Consider the following 25,799-nt stretch of genomic DNA (forward strand, 5'->3'; position numbering starts at 1 on the left):
TCTCGTTCATGGCACACTCCACTCAGATTTTTATCAAGTTTAGAATAAATTTCAAACTCCTTCCCCTGGCTTAGAACAGCCCCCATGGTTTAGCCCTCTACCCTCCATCCTTATCTGCTGTAATCTGCTTCTTACTCTCCCAATTAGACCACACTGGTGGGTCTGCTTTCCTGAAACAGGGCAAGCTCGCAGCCATGTGAAGGATTTTGTAATTGCTATTTACTTTGCCTGGAATTTTCCCTCCCTGAGATATTCACCTGATGTGCTCAATCACTTCATTCAGTTCCTGCTTGAATGTGACCCTCAGGAACAGCTTCAGCACACCTCCCATTATTTGTACTAAAAGAGGAGCAAACAAAGGTTGAGGGAACAATATATATAATTGTTTATGTAAAGAATATCTCCAGGAGGAGGGAAATAGGAAAATACTGGAGGACAGAGACTACGCCTCACCTGGTACCTTCAGAATCTCATACCCTGTGACTATATCATTTATTGTAGACTATTTTAAAAGTCTAAGTAATGACATTAAGAGAGGGTGGAAATTAAGGAGAACTGGAGTGAAGACTGATAGGAGAGTAAAACTGTTTGTTGGGTCATGGCATTTAGTTAGATTTATGTAAGGTGACAGGAGAGAAGAAAGCATTCCAGGAAACTTAAATGGCATCTGTAAGAGCATAGAAGGTGAGAGGAAAATAAGAAACATGCTACTGAATATTTTATGTAAATTTTTATCTTTAAGGCCTCATTACCACAAAACAAAAAATACACCTGTCTTAAAGGGCAGTGGAAGCTTGCTAAGAAATAATGGAATATAATATTGGCTAGGAAGTGTAGAAACAGATGGAAGATCTTCAAATTCAGAGAAGTTTATGTTTGTTCTGCTGGGAAAAAGCAAGCTATTGAAGTTTCTTCAATAAAGAGATGGATGGTCAAATGAGTGGTTAAGGAGACTTATTCTACATTATTGTAAAGAGCAGATTAATAGTTAAAATGTTTCGGCAAGGGGAACAAATAGTTGGCACTTCAGTTATTCTCATGGGAGTCTGGTTAAGAGACACTTTGGGTTACAGGCTAAGCAATAAGTATTTATTTTTAATCAACAAGGTTTTGAAAGTATATATGAGAAGTGGAGAACTGATAGCAAAGTAAGTCCATTCAAACAACCACAGTCTTCTTGTATATAAGCCACTCAGTTATTTATGTTTGTTCATGTCATTTGTGTTTGCTGGTGTAATGAACAAAATGCGAAGAAGTACAAAACCTAATTCCTCTGTTCAAGTGTTTGATTGTAATCATTGTTTACATTTTGCCAAGAAGCTTAAAGCTTTTGAACATCTTTAGAGAAAAATTTCTCGTTATCACATTTGAATTATAATCCATTCCACTATATAACAGACATAATAAAAGCACTATGGGTTTAGGTGGCAAGGTCAGATCACAGCACTGAAAAACTAAAAACACAGAACTGGGAATGTAATCCTCAACTCAAACTCCAGGTTCTGCATATTTTCACAATATTATGCTTTAGGAGGTGTGTTAGCTAGTAATTTTTGAGCGCTTTCAAAATTTAAGTTATGTGCATCATTATCTCATTTAACCTTAAGTATCCCACAAATTCAGCATTATTATTAATATTATTATTGATAGTTTATAATTATGAAAAAAAGATGCATCAGGAAGGTAAGTGAATTGCAATGACACATCCAGCTTGTAAATGGTGGCACGAAGATTAAAGAAAATACATGTTAGACTCAAGAACTTGAGGTCTGACAACACAAAGGTCAGCAATGTCAGCATGGGAACAAAAAAAGTGCCACAGGAACAGAGTTGTGAGAAGTTTCCTACAAATGCTGAGATCCGGTGAAGAGCTGGTAAATGAGTTAAGAGTTAAGTGACTTTTAAAACATGACTCTATAAATAATGGCAAAGGTCACTGTGATCTCATGATATACTAAGAAATACATGACTGAGCTTCATCACCAATTCCTGGCACAGAGCTCCTAAAACCTTAGAATTTTCTGAGCGATGGGATGAGAAGAGCATCATTTACTCATAAGCCTCTTTCAACAATATCTGAGTTTGTGTTAAGGCAACACAAATGAATGGCCTCAGGATGGTGCTGCAGCCAGAGGAACCAAACATTTGATAAGAGGGTGTAGAGGCAAGACCGGACTGGGCACAGTGCAGGTTTTCTGATCCCATGCAGACTGGGTAAAGGAGGAGCCAGAGTCCTCAGTAGTTTTGCAGGTTTTTTATTTGGGGGTCACCAGGCATAGGGCAGGCAGGGGTGCTGGCTGGGGGGCTGGGAGGCTGGCAGGCCTCCCAGCCCCCAGCAAGTCTTCACTCTATCTGGGCTCTCTAGCGTTCGTTCTGCTGCTTCTCGGCTTCTCTTTCGGCTTCTACTGCTGCTACTGGTGCTGCTGCTGCTGCTGCTGCTGCTGCTGCTGCTGCTGCTGCTGCTGCTGCTGCTGCCGTCCCCCCGTGACGCCGCCCTTAAAAGCACAGTCTTAGCTCAGCTGAATCCCATCTACCTATGCCCACACTCTATTCCAGGTGCCCGCCATCAGGCATGCATTCAGGACAAGGATCCATCATCTATCCTGATGGCGGAAGGGCAGAAAAGCCTGACATTTTCTTTACCCTACAGAGGGTTAGAATTTTCAGCCTCACTCCTGAGCTCCCTTGGAGAAGGGTATTGAGCTGGAGGTCTAGCAAGTCCGCAGTGACCAGTGATTCAATCAATTGTGCCTATGTAAAACAATCCTCATCAAATGAGAGGCTTTGGAAACCTTCCTGTTAGGTAAAGGCATCTATGTGCCAGGTAGGTGGTATACCCCAGACTCCATAAGAACAGAAGCTCCTCTCTTCAGTACCTTTCCTTATCTTGCCCAATACGTCTCCTGACCTGGCTATTTATTTGTAGCCTATTAAATATTTTATAATAAACCAGTTATAGTAGGTAAAATTTTTCACTGAGTTCTGTGAGCCATATAGCAACCTAAGGATGGGGTCATAGGAACCTGCAATTTGTAGCCCAATTGGATAAAAGTGTGAGTAAACCAGGACTCATTGCATATAATGGGCATCTGAAACAGGAGGCAGTCTTAAGGGCATTAACCTGAGGGATCTACTGTGGGGTCCCAAGATTCTTATCAGAATTGAATTGATTTATAGGACACACAATTGGTGTCTACAGAGAATTAGAGAATAGCTTGGTGTAGAAAAAGCCACATTTGCTGTTAGAATTGCTGTGAGTAGAAGCTAGTCAGCATAATTACTAAAAGATGATAATCCAGGTCATTTTATAAGGGTCTCTATTGTTTGAAATGAAACTTAACAATAAGATTTTAACTAAATAACTTGGCTAGTAGTACTATTATTAACCCCTTTAGGAAGGTAGGAGGACACAATTGATGCAACAGAAAAAAATAATAAATTTAGCCCTGGATATGTTACTACATTATATTGAATGTCTAAGTACACTGCATATCCCGTTGACTTTTGGGAAGTGGACAGAGAGTTGGAAATTAACAAATGTGAATTTAGGAATCTGTAAGTAAGTATAATATCTACCTCACCATTTCCTATTGAAGATTAAGTATAATTACACAAGTAAAAACTCACACAGAGGGAAAGTTGCAGTTCTGGGGAAGATGAGATGATTGAGATCTAGAATTAAAGAAAAAAGAACAAAAAGTGTAAATGTACTAAAAAATTAAACAATTAGGAGCGAGGAAGAGAAGAAAATTTTGAGAATTGCAGTGCAATGTCATGGGCTCTCCCAAAAGTCAAGAAAATTAAGAAGTGAAATGCATTAAAGAATTAAGTAGGTTGAGAGTAAGTGGCTATTAAAGTTGACAATGAGGAGATTTTGAAAGAGTAATCCCAAAAGAATGGGAGAGAAGAAAAAACAATTTAATGGATTTCAGACACGTGGTTAGAGATGAAAGGGTCAATGAAGATGTTTGGCAGCAAAAGAAATGAAGGAAAGAGAATAGAGGCTACAGAGGGATATGAGAACAAATGTGTTGCAAAGCAGAGTGTGAGATTCTAGACTGGAAAAGAATATCTGTAAGAATAACATCCTTTATGAAACAAGAAATGCTTTACTAAGGACAAAGAGATCTGTTGGTTTTTTATAATAGAATCACCTTTTTCGCTAAAATTGAAGGTGACCACAAATTAACAAGCTAAGGAGGAAAAGTGTGCTGACTCTTTTCAAATAGTGTGAATAGTTATTTGATGAGAAATAAGGATGGAACTTGAGGAAGAAGAGTATATGGAATTGCAAAGGTAAGAGTAAAAGTAAAAACGATCAATGGTAGCTAGTCTTTTAAATATTTTCTTAGAAAACCAGTGAGATACAAATTTTAAAAAGAAGGGCATTGTTATGGACTCTGAAAATTTGCATGAAATTTTGATAGTCATATAGGGGTAATTTTTCTCCCTATGAAGTTGTGCAAGAGCAAAATCCTAGAAATCAGAAAAGCAAGATTGCTTCAACATTGCTTCAACCCATTTTCTTTTTTTAATCAAATTTTATTGATTTTCCATTTGTTTACAAAACTATATAATTTGGGGAGTACAAATTCACCCCTCAATATGTGCACATGCTTCATTTGCCCTTTACTAAGTCACCACTGTCAATATACTATCACCTTCCCCCTCTATTCCCTCCTCCAAACCCCCTCCCTTTGGTAAGCACCGTATTTTTAGAGTCTAGAATTTTTATTCCTTTGTTTTACCAGTTTATTTCATTTGGTAATTTCTATTCCATTGATACGTGAAACCATTTCATAATTGTCTTTCTCTTTAGGCTATCTTTTTCTTTTTTCTTTTTTTTTTTTTTATAAATAATACATTAGGTTTTACACTTCAGTTTCAGTATGATACCAAAAAAAAAAAAAAAAAAAACAGTTTGGAGATCATCCCCGGACCAAATCCTATTGTTTTAATAATGTTGCAGTGGAAAATTATTTCCAAATTTTCTAAAGAATGATCTTATAATTGAAATTAAAAAAATCTCATTTATAAGTCAATTACTGCCTGTGCTAAAAAAAAGTCTATGTTTGAAGAGTGCTTAATTAGTAATTGAAAAAATGAGTTGTTATATTTACATAGTTTATGGTTCCATGGCGGAATCTTGAGAAAAATATTAAAGGGAGATATACTTACGACTATATTTCAAGTTAAACTAAGTCAAACATAGACATATCTAGTAAGTATGAAGTTTTAAGGAAAGAATGACTTCAGAGATTCTGAACTATTTACTGCCATTTGTTTACAAAACTATGTCAGATTTGTGTAAAATGTTAGGCAAAAGAGAAAAATAACAAATTCAAATTTATATTTAAATTTTTCTTAGAATAAACTTCTCCAATAAATACACACACACACACACACACACACAATAGACTTCTACCACCTCAGGGTGGAACAATGTCTTATTTATGGCAAACAAATAGTGGAAGAAAAAGAATAGGAAAGAATCACAGGGGTTAGAAAAGAGAGGGGAGAAGAATAAGAAAGAAAGGAAAATGGATGAGGGGAAACCAAATATAAAAATTTAATTTTTAGAGCCTTCCCAGTAGCACAGCAGGTCAAGTGCAGCGCTATGAAGCTGCCTGCAGCTTCTGCAGCACAGGTTCAATTCCTGCCGGGCCAGGGAGCTACCCACATGTCACGGCAGACCTCTCCTGTCTCGCCCCGCTGCTCCTCTCAGCAGTGTATTTCAGTCAGTCTGCCTGTTCTGCTCCACACTATGTCTCTGGTGAATCCTCTCACCCTCCTGCGCCTCTGGCCTGTACCCCAGCTCTTGTATGCATAAATAAATCTTTTTTTAAAAAATTTAGTTTTAATGGTGAACTTAATGTAGTAAATATATAGACTTTGACATAACAAAATTACTTGAAACTGAGATAATGTTATAATGAATGTTACTTCAATAAAATATTTTTAAGTAAATAAAACAAGGCTATTCATTATACCAACTTCATCAAATTGTGATGTTTCGCAGAGATGTGCTTGGCCCACAATACACACTCAGGGACAACAACAAAAGGGAGGTTTTGTGATCAGATTTCAATGGGCTTAAATCACATGCTTCTTGCTGGGAGAACATAAGTAGTTGCTTACCTTTAAAACACAGGTAATAAAGCAAATGTCTTTGTCCATGTAGTTATGAGGAGTGACTGGGAAACACACGCAAAGCACAGTAAATAAACACACTGAACAGTGCTAGCATCTGTTTAGTACTCACAAACATTGATTTAGGAATAAAATACACTATGTAGTCTAAAGCTACCCAAAGGGGATCTGGGTGGGGCCAACGGGGAGAGGGGCGTCCAGTGGAAGATTACTGAGGTTTTGGCTATGAGTGCAGTGAAATTACATGCAACTGTACAGGGGTAAACCTTTACCCATAAGGCATATATTGTGATGTTAAAAAAAAGAACATTATCTCAATAAATACGCTTTCAGAAATAAAAACATAGCTCTTGTCAAATATATATTACAACCAATTTTGATTGTGATATTTCTCTCATCTCTAACTTCCTTTTTCTGAATTTTAGCATGTGCTTGAGTAGTTCACTACTATTCTCACTACACCTACCTTTCCATTATCGCCAATAGGAAAAAAGTACTTAGACTGTGTGAACTCGCCTTTCTGATACATGTAGGCTTTTAAAAATTTTAGTGTATACAGGTAAGAACCTGTATACAGTGTATACAGGTAAGGTTTATATAGTCTGGATAATTAACCTTGAAATTCTTTCAAGCAGGCATAGTTCTAAATTTTGAAGCTTTGTGAAACATCAACCCAGAATATTATCTTACTTCACGTACTTATTTCATTTCATGCACAACAAATAGAGAAACATTTCCTAAAGCAAAACAAAACAAAACAAAAAAAGACTTACATTTGATTTTTAAAATTACAGAATATAATGGAAGCTTTCTGTACAAAATATTGACTATAAGTCCAATATTTCTTTTTTATCTCAGTAAAATCAAATATTCTAATTTAATAGCTTTCAGATAACTAGCTTATTAGCAAATGATACAAAAGTAAAAATCTTCAGGCATACCCCCTAGCCTTCTCAAACAATTCTTTTCTTCCACATGGCTATTAACTCTGACCCAGATGGAGTTTTCAATATAAATAAATGAGTCAACTCATATAGTTCCAGCTTTTAAAAAATAATAATAAATTAAACCTGAACCCAGAAATGACAATGGAACTTGTTTTTATTAAAACAAGTCTCTACCCCTTGATTATAAAGTCTGATTGCCTTTAGGCTGTTGATGTATGTTTTTAATCATATCAGTATTAAACTTTAAATAGGAAATTTTCTTTGCTGTTTTATTTTTACATCTTTTCATGCAGATAAGTTGGGGGGGACAGATAGGTTGTTGGTAATTTAGTAATTTTAAACTCATGGTTAAGCAGCTGTGATTTACTAAGACCACAAAATGCAGACACTCACTTGCAAAAACTAGTGTTAAAGAATAGAATATTTGTAAATACAAAATTCTTGCCCTTAAGGTTTTATTTATTTTCCATTTCTTTCCCTCTTGCTTTCTTTTTCTTTTCAATTCTATTTGGACAACATTTATCTTTCCTGGCCTAAGTCATGCTCTTCTCCACATTCATGTTTCTGACCTATTACTTATTTCCCTGTCACAGAGCTCAGTTGTTAAATAGTAAAATTCCAATTGTCTGTGAGCCAAAATAAAGGAAGGCATAAGGAGAAGCTCAGAAGATGATGTTGCTGACTCCTGGCGTAAGCTGTTCTCAGATGGACACCAGCATCCTGATGATGCTCAGGTCTTATATTATGATTTATATTCAGCACTTGCTTGTCTGTATTAACTTGCCAGATAAAAAATTCATCTTTCTGAACAAGAATTTCAACTGCTTAAAAATGTTTATATATAAATTTATTTTTATGTATTTCTGAATTTATTTTATTTAAAGTTATACCATATATTCATACACTGCTTTATTTCAAAGCATACTTTAAATAGGGATTATATTTTAAATGTTGGTTATCTGTATATATCCAAATCTCCAAATTTACAGTTAAATCTGGTCTGTTCAGTTTTCAGTCCATTTCATTTTTTCTTGATGGAGAGAGAGAGAGAACATACTAAGAATCTTGAAAGGAATTCTTAATGTCTAGTGAGCTTGCAAATTGGAAAAATTTCCAGTAATACTCCCAATAATCACATCTTTTAATAAAAGGGGAGTCCTGTATATACTGAGCTACACATTCAGACTATATTCCTGCCCCAAGGGATGACCTGACTACATCCCTGTCACATCTTCCTTCAAATGTCAGAGCACCTGGGGCTCAAAAACACTCTGCCGTCTTCTCCATGCCCTTCAATTACATGTGTAGAAATATTTAATACTTCAACATTTTCATGACAGTTGGTTTACTCAACAAGCCTTAGTTGTTTATAAATTGTTATTCCATGCAAACTAGGCTTATATCTGTGCCACACTGTGCCTGGAAATGGGCCAAACCAAAACATCAAAGGAGCACCCACTATTTCTATTCTTTAACTTATGTGTTCAATTGAAAATAAAGAAGTGGGAGAGGAGCTGACTGCTTCTATTAAAATATAAAAATATTCGTGTTCCTTAGATTTAATTTACAGTCTAGAAGTAATAATAAGGAAAGGATTATGAGAAAAATTTGAAAGAAGGAAAGATGATTGCTCAAATGCTAAATTTTAATGTCTTGCTAAAAATTGAATTTATTATAGACACACACATATAGACATATACTCTTTTTTATTTAGAGCCATGTTTTATTTGTTTGTTTGTTTGTTTGTTTGTTTATACATGCACTGGGTACAGTCAGAAGTGCGGGAGGGTGAGAGAATTCACCAGAGACAGAGCAGGGAGCAGAGCAGGCAGAAGGACCGAAGTACACTGCTAGGGGGAGCAGTGGGCGGCAGGAGAGGTCTGTGCACCATGTGGGACCCTCCTCCAGTGGCCGGGGAGCAGCTGGGGATTGAACCGGCGCCGCAGAGGCCGGGGGCAGCTTCACAACCCAGCGCTCAACCGCTGCGCCACCGGGGAGGCCCCATAGACATATACTCTTAAGGTTTTCCTCTTAGTAAACTATGCAATTCAAAATTGATAGAATGATATATAAAGAAATTATAATAAATATATAAGGAAAAATAATGCAATTTCTAATATGGGCAAAGGATACGAGTAAATATCTTCCTAGAAGAAATGAAAATGGAAATGAAAGTAAAGAAATGAAAATAAACACCTGAAAAGATAGCCATCATCAGGGAATCAAAACCACAATAAAATACTATTTTATCCCCACTAGGATACTATAATCAAAAAGATAGATATTAAAAGTGTTGACAAATATTGTACTTATTGTGACCCCACATATGGGAATATAAAATGGCATAGCCTCTTTAGAAAACAATCTGGAAATTCCTCAAATAGTTATTCATAGAGTTATCATATAATCCAGTAACTTTGCTCTACAATATATATCCAATAAAAGTGAAAATACCCACATAAAATCTTCCATATGTGTTCATCGCCACATATTCATAATAGCCAAAAGATGGAAACAACTCATATGTCCTTCAACTGATTAATGGATAAGTAAAATGTGGTATATCCATCTACTGGGATATTATTAAGCAGTAAAAAAAAAACAATGACGCATTGATACATGCTACAACATGAATGAGATTTTAAAAGTGAAAAAATTATTAGAAAAATTTCAGCTAGGAATGACATGTCTCTCTTAATATTAACTCAAAAGGATCTGACATTTTAAGTCACACCAACTGCAGAACTATATGACCTCAACATTTAGCACTAATTTGGTGAATAATCTCTTTCCAATAATACAAGCAAAAGATGACTTTCAAAAGAGAAATCTGCCTTGATGTTGTCTTCTTGGTCTATTAAGGAAATTAAATAAATAAATAAACAAACAAACAAACAAATGAAAAGCTTTTTGGCTTCCCTTGTTCCAATAAAATCCATTACACAACTTAGGTTTTAAACTAGAGATCACTTGAACTAGCAGAAATCTGGAACTGATGTTAACATTTTTACTCGCTATAAATTTTTGCCTTTCAATATTATTCACCACATATGAAACACTTTTAGGAATGGACTGAAACTGGAAATTGATAATTACTTAATAAATATTTATTTTAAAGCTGTAACATTTTAGAATTAATTGTTATAAAATTCCTCTAGGCCAATTTCCTGATATTTTATCTACATGATGAAATTCTGATTAGTTTATTACTATCAAGATTAGTTCTTTATTTTAAACATTTAAAATATGTTTTGTTTTTCCGTGTAGAACAATACAGCTTGGATATCCTTCTTCTAGAATAAATCATAGTTTTGTTATTTATGATGAAGTAAACAAGTAAAAATATAAAGAACATATTCTTTATTCTTAAGAAATACTGAGAGATCAAAGTTACAATTTATGTAATAGTATAAACAATATGATAGGAAGCAATCATAATGAAGTATTAATAGTTTAAATGAGTTGTATCAAATGATTAAAACATTTTGAAGAGAAAGTTTAAATTCTCAGCATGAGTAGTGTCAACCTTTACTGAATTGTTTTAAAACCACCACACTTAAGCTTGAAAATAAATGTATCCTTTAGTAAATACAATTTATCTAACCCTATTATTTTACACCAACTAGCCTTTGAAACAGGTTGAGAGGTTATTTGGCAAAAAAAAAAAAAAAAATTTAATTCCTTATCATTGTAATATAAGCAACTAAAACATTTTTCGTGATGTGAAGTAGTAGAGATAGCAGAGATTTATAGTGAAGTATAATGTGACAACTGAAAGAATATTAAAATTAAATTTTTGTGCATAGTTATAAGTATCCATAGAAATTTTAGTACACATTAACAAGGAACTGTAGTTTTTATATGTCTATAAATTTATTTAAATAATAACCTTTTCCCTAAGAAAAAAATAACCATTTTATTTTTATGCTTTATGTACAAGAAAGAAGCTCTGCGCAGTGATTCAGCTGAAAGGTTATTATTACTCCAATGACAGAAACAAAAGTATATTATCACTTGGATGATACCAATGAAAGGGTATCATTACTTTTTCTGAAGAGAACATTTTGGTAAGTAAATACACAAGTACAGTATTTATTACATTTTATTCCATATATGTCCCAAAGGAAATCAGAAAGAAATGTAATTAGTTTGTGATGTTGGGGGGGGAAAAAATCTCTGGTTTCATTTGTTCAACAAAAATCTCTGAATCAATTATATTTTCATCAAATTTCCCTTCACATCATAACATTCTACTTTGCCCTTTAGTCCATATTTCTCATATATATCTTAAAGTTATCTTACTATGGATAGTGAAAATAAAAAATCTAAATTCTAAAAGAAAGTGCTTAAAGTTCCAATGTTAAATCTATGCATAGTTATGAATATTAAGCAGAATCTGTATATATTGTATCCATGTAAGCCTCTAAAAGTAAGCATGTTATTATAAGAAATATGTGAAATGGAAATAAATAAATGTCTCCAAAATATTAGATTATTGTAAACTAAAATTAAGATAGTTTGCTATTTAAATTACATATTATTGGCTTTTCAGAAATCATTACTCAGTGTTTTTTGCATTTGTCCTAGAGAACTGTAAGACTTAGAGACATTTAATTGAAACCAGTTATGCTGTGGTTATTACAGATCACACATAATGATGCATAATTCAAAAACAGAATTATTTTTACATAAGAAGGTAGTATCTGAATTTTAATATATGTTAACACTGTTATTCTCACCAATTTTTTTTCTCTCAAAAACTACAAAAAATCTAGAAAAGGTAAAATTAGAAATAAAAATATCAGTGGCAGGAGCTAGAAGCTAGAATGAGAGCAGGGTATAATGGCAAAGAGACATAAGCAAATATTTTTGGTAATTAAAATCATGTAAAACTGGATTGTGGTGATGGTTGTATAATTACATAAATTTAGTAGTCCTCTTTGAACTATATACAACTTAAATGGATGAATTTTATGATATGTACACTACACCTCAATAAAACTATTAAAATATGATAGCATACATAAATTACTAGAAAGAGAGGCAGTGTTACATAATGCTGGTGAATTGAGGGCAGTAAATCGGGTTGGAATAGCACTTATAAAGCAAAAAGAAATTGAAGATGACCAAATGAGTATCTTGAAAAATAAGATATTCTATAATAGCAATTTCTCAAATATTTATGAGTGTATCAGATATAAGGCACCAAAAATTTTCCCATTGCTTTTAATTTTCAGAAAAGTTATATGAATAATGACCACTTTAATAATCAACATGTATCATTCAGAATAAAATATTTAATATATTTTGACTTCTGTAACTAAAATAGACTATGGCCTGATGCTGACTTTGTTATATTATCATTACTATAGTCCCTCAAGGAAAATGTCAGCATTAATTAAAGCAAATACCATTCTCCTTAATGGAAAAGATAATACAGATGCTTCCAATTGACCCACAGAGATCATCTCCTAACAGGGAGGAGTCACCAGATCACTTTAAATGCCTTGACTTTGTCTAAAATTTACATTGGTCATTGTTTTCTTTTTACAGATTACTGCTGCCACCATCACACTTACCAAGTACAATCTTTCTTTTATCAAGTTGGATAAAAAACTTGTTCCTTGGTTCCCCATCACACAGTTGAGACACAATCAGAAAGATTATTAAAAGACCCTTGAAGTCAGGGCCTCCCCTGGTGGCGCAGCGGTTGAGCGCTGGGCTGCGAAGCTGCGCGCAGCCTCAGCAGCACCGGTTTGATCCCCAGCCGCTGGGCGAGGGTCCCACATGGCACGCAGACCTCTCCTGCCACCCACTGCTCCCCTCAGCAGTGTATTTCATCACTCTGCCTGTTCTACTCTCCGCTCTGGCTCTGGTGAATTCTCTCACCCTCCCACGCTTCTGACTGTACCCAGTGCTTGTATGAATAAATAAATCTTAAAATAAATAAATAAATAAATAATTCTTAAAAAAAAAAAAAAAAGACCCTTGAAGTCAGGGACCATATCTAATACATTCATGTATTCCAACAATTAATGAAAATGATTGGCAAGGAGCCTCCCTGGTGGCGCAGCGGTTGAGCGCTGGGTTGCGAAGCTGCCCGCAGCCTCTGCGGCGCCGGTTCAATCCCCAGCTGCTCCCCGGCCACCGGAGAAGGGTCCAGCATGGCGTGCAGATCTCTCCTGCTGCCCGCTGCTCCCCTCAGCAGTGTACTTCGGTCCTTCTGCCTGCTCTGCTCCCTGCTCTGGCTCTGGTGAATTCTCTCACCCTCCTGCACTTCTGACTGTACCCAGTGCTTGTATAAATAAATAAATAAATAAATAAATAAAATAAATCTTTAAAAAAAAAAAAAAAGAAAGAAAATGATTGGCAAGTATGGGGCCCAGTGAGTATGAATTGATATCACTGAATAAAAAGGAAAATACAAAGTGTACCTTTACTGACACTAAATCGATTTAGTGTCATGTAAGAAGAATCACTTTTTCTCTAATTAATTGACACCAGAAATTACTTTCCCCATTAATTATTTACCTAAAGGTTTACTATCCTATCCCTGCATGTTAACCTCATCTCAATATAAACTCTAACCTCAATATTCCTATGAAAGATAGATATGATTGGAAGCTATAAATGAATTGGGGGTGAGGGGAAGAGGTTGTTCCTTTGCACCATGTTTTACGTTTTCTTTACCAACATTCTCTGCTTATCTCATGTTAGCATTCTACACTATCATATTCATAAATTTCCAAGCATGGTAGGGGCCTCCCGGGTGGCGCAGCGGTTGAGCGCTGGGTTGCGAAGCTGCCCGCAGCCTCTGCCGCGCCGGTTCGATCCCCGGCTGCTCCCCGGCCACCGGAGGAGGGTCCCACATGGCGCGCAGACCCCTCCTGCCGCCCGCTGCTCCCCTCAGCAGTGTCCTTCGGTCCCTCTGCCTGCTCTGCTCCCCGCTCTGGCTCTGGTGAATTCTCTCACCCTCCCGCGCTTCTGACTGTACCCAGTGCTTGTATAAATAAATAAATAAATCTTTAAAAAAAAAAAAAAATTTCCAAGCATGGTCAATTATACTAGCATAATCCCTTTTCCAGTCTTGCTTTCTCTCTTAATGCTACCTCTGAGTCATTATCTTGACTTTTAAAGGTATTATCTTTATTTCGTGATAATTAGAAAATAAAGGAAACCTTGAGGAATAAAATACTAAGAGCTTAATACTATGCAGCTCAATTGCTCTCCTTGCCTCCTTGTTTCCTCCCCTCCTTTCCAATCCAGCTGGCAGAACAAATCATGACTATTTGAGCCATGTCACTTTTCCAAAATCTTAAATTAGTTCTATAATCAAATGTATCAAAAGTGGAACTACATAAATATTGGAAGGTTCTGTGAAAACAGCAAAACCTCAAAGGCATGCCATATTTAAAAGTAAATAGACCAATATATTGAGATAGAGATGGAGATAGAGGTATGTGTGGTTTACATTGTTCCAAAGAATGGGGGATAATAGAGTATGTAACCTTTTCAAAACATTATTTTATTCAGCCTCTTTTTAAACATTGTAGAATGAATGTTACAAAAATCACCAGGCAGAGATGCATTAGATGCAATGGATGGTTCACCCGACTCCCCAATTATCAATATGTTGTAAACTTGAAAGTAGGAATTATGTCTTTCATTGCTTGAGACGTAAGTGGTTATTGAATGAATAACTGTGTGTGAGTGAGTGAGTGAGTGAGTAAAAGAATGAATATCAACTCTATTCTAAATGAACATTTAAGTTTCTCCTAATAACATTTTCAATATTACCTATCTTTAACTCTCTTCTCCTGCCAAACTAGTCCTAATACATACCCTATACTTTCTCCATCTGGTATCATGTTTCTGTGTTTTCTATGAAGAACAGAAATTCTTAAGTGTGGTGTAAAGACATAAATTTTGGATATTGATATTAAAGTCAGATTATTCTTTGTTATGAGGTGGGGGGGACCTGTGTGTTGTAGGATGTTTATCAGCATCCCACTAGGTGCCAGTGACACTACTTCAGTGCCAAAAATGTCACTAGGCTTGACTAAATACTCTCGAGGAAAAGGGGTTTCCCCTGTTGAAAACCACTGTTCTGGAATACCACTTCTCCCTTTTTTTCTATTAAATATAGTCATCTCTAACATGTTCCCTTTGCAGAAATTTCATGTTCCTGAAACCATATGTGGTATCTTCCTTTTCTAAGTCATTGAATTTTTTTTTTTTTTTTACTAGGAAGCAAGCTAATCGGGTCACAGTGCAGGTCTTGTCTAGTCAAACTGCGCTTACAAGCCATGCTATATGTACAGTCAGGAGTTATAGAATAAATATGCGGTCAGAGTTGGTTGGATGTAAATTAGGGAAGACTTTTTTGGTCTATATTTCATTATCAGAGTGTAAAACCCATGAGAACAAGGGGTTTTGTCTGTTGTGTTCTTGGCTATATTCTTGTTGCCTAAATGCCTGCAACATTGTAGATGGCCAATTAATATGTTTGGAGCAAATGAATGATGAAAAATATAAAAGTGACATTACATAATCCATTATTTTGCAAATAAAAGTCTATTTTTATTATGTGTTTTTCATATTAAATAACTCCAACTGAATAGTGCACTGCATTTGATTGAAATTCAAACCAATTCAAAAGAATAGTAAAAATTCTTTGTAATACTGACATTTACCTTTCTGTATAGTACCTATCACATTTCTCTTTGAATTTAATTACTTAAATTCTTCCATGACATGAAAATACCATGAGAATAAGAACATTTCTATATCTCCCAATGTACCTAACAATGAATCTTTTCTAGGTTATAGAATATACTCAATAAATAATCAATATTTTCCAATCAATGACTAATATTATTTTTGCCATGTACAGAATTGACATCGTATTCTCAAACTTTCTCTTTGTATTAAGTAAAGGGCTTTATAGAAATATGAATCTTACAGTTTCTAACATGACAAATCTCTTTTTGCAGTAAGGATCTGGGAGCAGCAATATTTGCTGACTCACTGGCATATGAGAGTATTATTACCAAAGCAAACTAAAAATCAGAAAAACAAGTTATCCATGATTTTACAGTCTAAACATCAAAATTCAGAGTGGGATTTCACATCCTTTTCACAAGTGCTGTCTTAAGAATTCATAATTAACACAGCGATCCAAAGGAAGCATTTAAAAATAAGTTGAGTGAACCAAAAGCATGACTTCAGTTGGTTAATATTTACCATAAAAAATTACCTTTAATAATGAGGCTTATAAAATTGTTTTCATCTTCAAAGCGCTTTAAAACATTAATTAATTATTGCAAGACTTCTGTGCAATAAATAATTAAGTATTATTATCACTCTCTTTATTGATGGGAAAATGAAACTACATTAAGAACTTTCTCCAACTTATTTAGGTCAGCTACAGTGTTAAAGATCTGATTTCTCTCAGCACACTTTTTTTCCACTCTATCACCTGAGAGAAAAAATTTTAGGACATAAAGTTTATTCAGTATGGTAACAGAATTTTTTTTCAAATAATTTTTACTCTCAGGCATGTAAAAAATTTCTCTTCTTTCCACTAAATATTAAATCAAACTTCAATCTTCAGTGTTCCAGCTCATGAGCTATAAAACTTTAAAAAGTGATAAGTGATTTCTAGAAATTTCATTTCCATTTCTCCAACATCATTTATTAATAACTGGATGAACTTTTTTTTCAAGAAAATATGTAATCTTTTAAAATTCTACTTCAAAAAATGAAGTTGAAAGTACAGCTTGATTTTCTAGGATTTACAAAAGTAGCATTTCCCTTAGGACATAAAACAACATGAGATTTACTATGTTCTGTCATATTTTGTAATGTATTCAGAAGTAAACTGTTGCAAAAGTTTTACATGTTTCTGTCAATTTGTACTTGTGAATTTGATGTGTCTGATGATTTATAAGCTATGTTCACAGATTTAGAGAAAAAATTGCTTGTCTTAATTCCATACAAAGTATAGGTGTGTTTTTGTATTTGCACCACTTACTCATAATATGGTTATTTATAATGATATTGGCATTTAAATAGACCTGTGTTTCCTTGGGAGTACCAACCATTTCTGTGCCTGTTTTCCAAAGTAGAAACTTCAGTAACAACTTCACCCTACACATACAATTTCTATAATCCTAACCTATCTATTGCTGGGTAGTATTCACTGTTACATAATAAATCAACCTGCAACCTCACTTTTTAAGAAAATATAAACTTATCAATTTCAAAATTTTGTCTATTAGCTGCATTGTAGTTACAATTCAAGAAGCATTTAAGAGAAGAAAGTAAAAAGAGTGGATGGTGGGCCTCCCTGGTGGTATAAGAGGTTAAGTCCCAGCACCTACGAAGCTATTTGCAGCCACTGCCGCAGGAGTTCGATCCCCGGCCACGGAGCTGGCCTACAGGTGCAGTAGACCTCTCCTGTCTTGCCTCCTGCTCCCCTCAGCAGTATATTGCAGTGAATCTGCCTGTTCTGCTCCCCACTCTGTCTCTGGTGAAATCCTCTCAACATCCACACTCCCCCCACCTCTAGGCTACACTCCAGCTCTTGTATGCATAAATAAATAAAATTTAAAAAAGAGTGGCTAGTGAGAGAAGAATCGGGCCAGTGCATAACATTCATATAAAGGATTCAAAGTAAAGGATGGAGAGGGATAGAAAGGGACATGATGGAAAAGTTCTAGAAGTTTTTATAGTAGTAGAGAGAGAAATCATTATCCAATGCTGTCATTTCTTCACTAATGGGATGGCTCTTGGCTATAAACTATCATGGAAGTCTTGAACCCTGGCAGGAAAGAGATATGGTTAACACCCACAAAAAATATCCACTTCAAATTGATGTCCTGGAAAAGCCCCTTTCTTGCTATTGATATATTTTTAGGCATCTACATGCTTGCCACCACTGTGACATTAATCAGAATGTGTAGGTAAGTGAAATCAAGAGTAGAATGAGAAAATACTCCTGAGATGATATTGAAGCAGCCAATGCTAACACTTTCCCTAAGTTCACACTGCATATGCCAGTGTAAAAATAGTCACAGTCAGAAATATTTTATTTCTTTGTTGTCTTGTAGAGGTTATTTGAGTCTCTGGCAATTGAATGAAAATTTGGCTAAGACTTAAGAGGTATACTGAAGCTAAAACTTCGATTAGGATGCTAGTGCCTCTAAGCACAAACTTGTTATTTGGAGAGATTAAGGAGAAGAGGGAAGCTGGAAGGATGCTTAGAGATATGAAATAAAGAAAAAAAGATATATTGACTCTCTACCTACTGTATAAGATGTACCTGTTAACCGCTTTATATGTGCCATATCACTTAATTTTCATAGCCTTCCTATAACTCTGAGAATATATTTACATACCAACCTGTATAAATTTAAAAATTCCTACTCATAGTTGTTAGGTAAACTGCCCAAGATCATTCAATTATATATGAATAGTAATAGTAAAACATATCTAACTCTGGAGAGCAACATTTATGTATTTCACAATCCCAATACCTTATCACCCAAATGTAAAGACCTTAAAATAAAATAAAACAATTAATGATAAAACTATATATCATTTAGAACTCTAAATGATAATATCCTTACAAAGGATTAATAAAAATATGCTGCAAAGAAAGAGAAAGAGATCATTGTAGCCCTGACTTGTTTCTGGAGAGCACTGCCAAAATTCAATGCAATATCATTAATCTTACCATGTATTTATCACCACCAGACAGTTTTCAATTCATTCAGTGTCACTCATTTCTCAGCCAAAATGACAGTGCCAATTCAAATTAATTTTTCACATATTTCTTCAGGTACTTTTAATGGTTTATTAAATTCTAGGAACTACATATTGCATCTACTGTTTTATTCCCACAGTTTGTAATTCTACATGGAGCTATCACTTTCAACATGATTTATCCTTTGCAAGATCATGCTACTTATTGCTCATTGATTCTATTGTCCTCTAAATTTTCCATGATGTGACATACATAACAGCTTATAGGAAAAATGGGCTTACCAAAATTAATTTAAAATTTTTATGATCACAGTCTTTTATTTTCACCTTGCATAGTTTTTATATATTTCATATAGAGACAAAAAACTAAAAGTAGAGCCATTTTCTTTTTTCTTTAATGTGATTTTCTAAGATATTGGTTCTTTTTTTTTAAAGATTTATTTTATTTATACAAGAACCAGGGTACAGGCCAGATGTGCGGGAAGGTGAGAGGATTCACCTGAGACAGAGCGGGGAACAGAACAAGCAGAATGACCGAAATACACTGCTGAGGGGAGCAGCGGACACAGGAGAGGTCCACTGAGCCATGTGGGTTGCTCCGCGGTTTGCAGGAATCAAACCAGCACTGCAGAGGCTGCGGACAGCTTCACAGCGCTGTGCTCAACTGCCTGCACCACCAGGGAGGCCCCAAAGATATTGGTTCTTAAACACCTAGAATGTCAGAGAGGTTGTTCATTTGATAGAAAGATAACAGAGATCTCCAGATTTTTTTTTCTTGCTAAAATTGATTATAATTTTGAGTGGTGGAAAATGACAAAAAGTGAAAGGCTACATTTTCTATTGATTTTTGTGTGTGTTTGCTTTTGTTATCATGAAACTCTGATGTCTATCTGGAAAGACAAAAACTATGAAGTTCAAAACTAGTTCAGAGTGGAATGGAGTTATGTGGGTTAAAATGTTGGTATTTCTTGATGTTCTATTTAGGATTTGGTCCAGCTGCATGAGACAGAAAACAAAAATGAAATAGTGGCTTGCACAAAATAGAGGTACAATTTTCTTTCATATAAAAGGTTTCCAGAGGATGATAATCAGAACATTCAGAGACCCAGACTTGCAAGGTTATTTTTTCCACTAATAAGCATTAATTACACTGAGAAATATAAACATATTTTGATAATTTAATGAATCACTATAGTCTCTAGAAAGTTAAGTATGTTTCATACCAGATTAGTTTTATAAAGAGGATAAATTATGATTGGAATGTAAGTTTTCTTTATATGAACCAGATAGATTAAAATCCTATGTTATTCAAATAATGAATGTCAGAGGACTTATACACAGGAGTGTAAAGGAGAGAATTATAATTAATTAGGGTGAATTCTGGGGCTCTTCAAGTGTGCCTAATGATTTTGATTAGCAATTCCTTCATTGTTATGTATATCCACTGTCTCTACTTCAAGGCTATAGCATACTTACAATCAGAATTGTTGTCTAATGTCTGTTTATAACACAAACACAGAACACCTTACTTTGTATGAAGTGAGTGTTTAATGCTAATGTTAATAATCTTGATGAAGTTGACAATAGTAATGACAGTATTGATAGAGTTCAGATAAAATGTACGCTGGTGTCTTTTAAGTGTATCATGAACAAGTACCTCCAAATAAGGATTTTAGAGTTGAAATAGTTAAAGCTATTTCCCCTTCATTTAGTTTTGACTATGACCTGTGTTATTTGGAATAGTGCTAAATTCAGTTTTTCTTTTTTCCTTTACATTTTTATTGCCTCATCTCTTACATAGGTACCAAGATTTTCACCTGATCATTTTCACAAAGACCTTCACTCTTGTGCTTTCCTTTAACTTTTTATTTGTGAAAATGAATCAACACATTTAAAATCCTAATTGGTGCCATCATCTTTGATAAAAATAAAGTGCCTTCTACAGAAACCCAAATGTCAACACTTGCCACCTCACTTTTTTTTCCTGTTGACATGTGAATAATTAGTCTTCTAATGTCTCCACACTATGAAAAAACTCACAAAAATTCCCTGCTCAAAAAGAAGGATACAAGTAAATAAGCAATACTGCTGAGATAAGGGTTTATATGCAGTTTGGGGGCATTTAAACATGAATTGCAACACATATCAGTGTTTTTAGATGGTTAGTAAAAGGACAAAGTCTTTTTCACACAGTGCAATCTGTGCAGAAATAATGACATTTATTCTAGTTGTTTGGGCAGAGATGACATTAAAGACATATAGAGGATGGGATGGTGAGGACTGGAAAGAAATTTCATATAAACATAATGGAAATCCTTTCAAAAATATCTTTAGAAACTTGTGCTGTTAACTAAGACAAATGCAAAGGGGAACAAAGAAAAAGGGAAAAAGGTATTCAGAAATGAGGCATGAGCAAAGGTTGTTCTGTTTTGTTTTTAAGGTACAGCGGGAAAGAGAAGAAATGATGAGCTATAGCAAAGAGTACAAAGTAATACAGGTTTATCTTGTACTTTCTTCCAATTTTCCCTGTAAAGAAAAATGGTCATGAAAACAGAAATGAGACAGGATTATCCCAGGTGGAAAACATTGGGAACACACAAGTGGAGAATAAGGACAATATCAACTGCCGAAGGTTGTTACAAGTACAAAGGAAAAATAGCCTGCTTTATCTAAGGACAACCCTTCCCCCAAGAAAGAGACTTGAGAAAATTGTCATTTTTAAGTGGAAATACAACCTGATGATAGGGATTTAGAAGGTCTGAAAGTGGTGTGAGGTGTGCGTGTGTGTGTGTGTGTGTGTGTGTTTTCCTTTTTAGTTCCTCAATTCCAGACTCCAACCTGAGCTCTCACCTTATGAAAGTGCCTGGCACAAAGTAAACTGTCATTAAATGTCTGAGGAAATGTTCATGATTTTAGAGTGCTGTTCTATAGAGGAGTTCAAAATGCTTATGTTCAATGGTTTTTCATTTTATATTTTGAAAACTACACTGAACTGACATTACATTTATGTACTTCATTTTCATACATTTAATGAAAACTCTTCTCTATCTTGGACGGTATCTTCAGATTATTTGGCCAAGATTGAAACTTGGTATGGGGCACACACTGAGCCGTAGAGGAGAAACAGGATAACCAGAAACAAATTAATTCAGCCAAATCTTCCTGGTGATTAATGGACTGACAGATGTTAATGCCAAATCACCCTTGTTTCCATAGAATTGTAGTTGTGCTTTTCAGGAGATGTGCTGCTTGCTGCTAGCATAAGTGTATTAAAGAATACATTTAGATGTTCATAATGCAAGGATTTTTCACCAGCTAAGAGTGATGTGTAACCGTGAAATAAGTATCAGAGTTGGCAATTCTATCAAAAGCACCTATTAAATCTATGTGATATGTTCCTTTAAAACCTAGATCGTCAGAGGGCTTGCTTATCCAGAGCTCAACGAATTTTTTTTTCTTCCTGAAGTAGATTATAATTTTGAATGGCTTGAGAATGATAAATAACCCTCTTGTCTTGATTGGTTATGCCTTTGAGATTAGGTACTTCTGATGACTACCTGGAAAGAGTCAGAAATTTGCAATAATGAATATGGTTTCATTGTGCTGCGGAGTTAGGTTGAAATAATTATATACACAGAACTTGATTTTTAAAGGTTTACCTTTAGAAGAACATTGTGTGGACAATATAAATCAGGAAGATATACAAAAATTCATAAAGGAATAGATAACAGTACAGAAAACTCTGTTTTAAAAAGGTAGACAGGGCAAAACTTAAATCTATGAGGACACCACACATAGTTTCTTGGGGCTATTAGACCTACATAGCTCACAGACAAGTCATAAATCACCTACTAGAGAGACAGAACATTGCTGACCAAAAAGGCAGAGGGAAACTGGGGAAGGGGGTTGAGGCAAAGAATTTCTTTCTGAAGAACAGATCAGAATTTAAAAGAGGATATTTCCACTGACTGTGAAACCCTTTGCCAGAGGCACTGAGTCAAGTTTCCCATATCTGGCTCCACCTTGAAATTCCCCTCTGATTATTTTTCTTAAATTACTGAAACTTGTTTCTATATCTAGTGTTTTACTGACTCTATTCTCAAAAATCAATTACTATTGTAAAATGTTTTTTAACATACATAAAAAACAACAAAATAATCTATGTATTGACCTTACCATAATTAATTCTGTATAACAATCTTGTTCTGCAGCATATGCTCTTGGCCTCAGTACTTTTTAAATATTAACCATAAAATATAATTAGTATAATGCTTTTAATTTTCAAGATTCCTTTATTTATGTTAATTTGTTCTGCAAGATAAGAAAAATATAACTTCTCCTGGTTTTGAAAATAAAGAAAATGAAGCACCCAAGGTTTGCAAGGCTAAATCTAAATACAGAACACACCTCATGCTTTCCAGATCATTAAGAAAATTTAGAAGTTAAATTTAGAAGTTAAATTCTCCAGCTGTTTATACCCACAATACCCTTTTTTTTTTAAGATTTATTTTATTAATACAAGAACCAGGGTACAGGCCAATGTGCAGGAGGGTGAGAGGATTCACCAGAGACAGAGGGGAACAGAACAGGCAGAATGACCTAAATACATTGTTGAGGGGAGCTGCAGGCGAGACAGGAGAGGTCTGACGCATGAAGGGGGTTGCTCTGCGGCCAGTGGGGATTGAACCAGCACTGCAGAGTCTGCGGACAGCTTCACAGTACTGCGCTCAACTGCCTGCACCACCAGGGAGGCCCCACAACCACAGTACTTACTCCATTTTTTAAATTGAAGAACCATTTGTTTACCTTATTGCTAGAATTTTGGTAGTATAGGATCTCCCCCTTCAGGTTACTTAACCTATTTGCAATTAAATAGTAGTGAGATGTTTTAATGAATATCTTGCTATCCAAGAATAAGTTCCATCAGTCTCATTTGTCCATCATGACTCTCACACAAAGCATGATCCCTGGCATATTAAACATGTTCCACAGATACTTGCTGAATGAATAAATGGGTGATTTTCTTTTCACTAAGTGGAAGCTAATTTTTGTCCCTTCATCTCATTGCACTTCAACTATATCACCTGTAACTCTTTGTTATACTTTGTTATGCAGAGATATTTATCTCTGCATGTTCACCTCTATTGCTGTCTAGTAGTCTATAGATGCTTAATTATTTATGGCCATCTAGAACCTAGTGCAAGACTCTGTCCTGTAGGGATATCTCATAAATGATTGAAGAAATGAAATTCTTGTCCACATAGTATATGAAGTCGCTAGAATAACTTTATTAAGTGCTTGTAATACATACTAGAGAATAGCCACACACACAGTAAATTCGATGAATTTCAGGACATCAACTACTACATTTAACACATTTTGTAAGTGAGTAATTTTCTCTTGGCTGCAGCCATGACACACACTATAAGAGACATGAATGCTGCCTGTCAATCATTGACATGAGACTCTTCCTTTAAAAGAGCCCCTTCTTGCTCTTCTACCCGCCAGTTTAAATCCAGCCCCATACAAAACTTGGCTGCTGCCTCTGCTGCTGTGACAGGGACCACATGCCATGGAGGACATGACAAAGAACAGCAAATTAGAGAAATTTGCAGGGGGATCTGAGAACAACGGGAGCAGAATACAGCAAAAGCTTTATTGGATGCTTGAGCTGGGATACAAGCAATAACGATCTGACTGAATATTTATTTTGATTTGGGGAGTTGTAGACTGCACCATTAAACAGATCCAGTCACTGGAAGAGCAATAGATTTTGGATTTATGCTTTTCAAAGATACTGCTGTTGTTGATAAGGTTTGGAACTGAAAGGACACATGCTGAAGGGCAAATTGATAGACCCCAAAAGGGTCAAAGCTTTGATAAGTAAGGACCCCCTCCCAAAAAAAGGTTATGGAAGGTAGATTCAGCCCAGATATTTCTGAAGAACAAATTAAAGAATATTTTGGAGGCTTTGGAGTGATTGAAAATATTGAACTTCCCATGGATACAAAAACAAATGAAAGATTTGTTTTATCATAAATGCAGATGAACCACTGAAGAAATTGTTAGAAAGCAGATATTATCAAATTGGTTCTGGGAAGTGTGAGATCATAGTTGCACCACCCAAAGTAGTATATAGGCAGCAATAGCAACAAAAAAAGGAAAAAGAGGTGGAAAGGAGGAAGAGGTGCTGCAGCTGATGCACAGGGTGACACTCAGAGTCATGACCAAGATCAGGGCCAAAACTGGAATCCAGGATTTAATAATTGTTATGATTAAGGATATGAAAATTATAATAGTGCCTGTGGTGCTGATCAAAACTATAGTGGCTAAGGCAGATATGAGTATACTGGGTATAACTATGGGAATTAGGGATATGGACAGGGATAGGCAGACTACTGTGGCCAACAGAGCATTTTACCACAAGGCATCTCAAAAGAGTGGCAATCACCAAAACAAATACCAGCCATACTGAAGGGGGACATTGGAAAAAACAGGAGGAGATGCTAAAGTAACACATCTTGCAGGACCACATTGGAGATTGACCTCCTGTTGACCTAAAATGATTATTTTGTGAAAGACTGTATCCAACTGTATAGACCCATCAGTTCACCAGTTCATTTTCATTATTTTTACTTTGTCCTTTTCTGTGTTACGACTTGACGTGGATTTGTATTTACACAAATATTGTCTATGATTTCACATTAAACCTCAAACAAATGCTTCCTTATGTGAAAAAATTATAAATAAAAGTCACCCTTCTTATGTCAGTATCCTAGAACAATTAAAATAAGTGAACACTCACACTGGTCATTTGAAATCTGACATTTCTTGCCAATGTCTTAATATTGCCAGTAATTGCTCAGTGCAGCACTGCATTGCCTGAAACAGGTGGAGGTTACTTGCAGGCATCGCGAGCTTTCATGGGCATTATAA

At 35.2% G+C, this 25,799-nt stretch overlaps 1 pseudogene across 1 annotated transcript in view; it reads left to right on the forward strand.

Annotated features, from left to right (window-relative positions):
• The window catches only part of LOC311186896 (heterogeneous nuclear ribonucleoprotein D-like), a 76,715-nt pseudogene extending 51,377 nt beyond the window's left edge, over positions 1–25,338 (forward strand). Inside the window, exon 3 of the transcript in view lies at positions 24,479–25,338. The product of the transcript in view is annotated as a heterogeneous nuclear ribonucleoprotein D-like (transcript). The remainder of the gene's footprint in view (positions 1–24,478) is intronic.
• Positions 25,339–25,799: the final 461 nt, after the last annotated feature.

The sequence above is a fragment of the Talpa europaea genome (assembly GCF_964194135.1).
Source record: "Talpa europaea genome assembly, chromosome: 2".
NCBI classification, from domain to species: domain Eukaryota; kingdom Metazoa; phylum Chordata; class Mammalia; order Eulipotyphla; family Talpidae; genus Talpa; species Talpa europaea.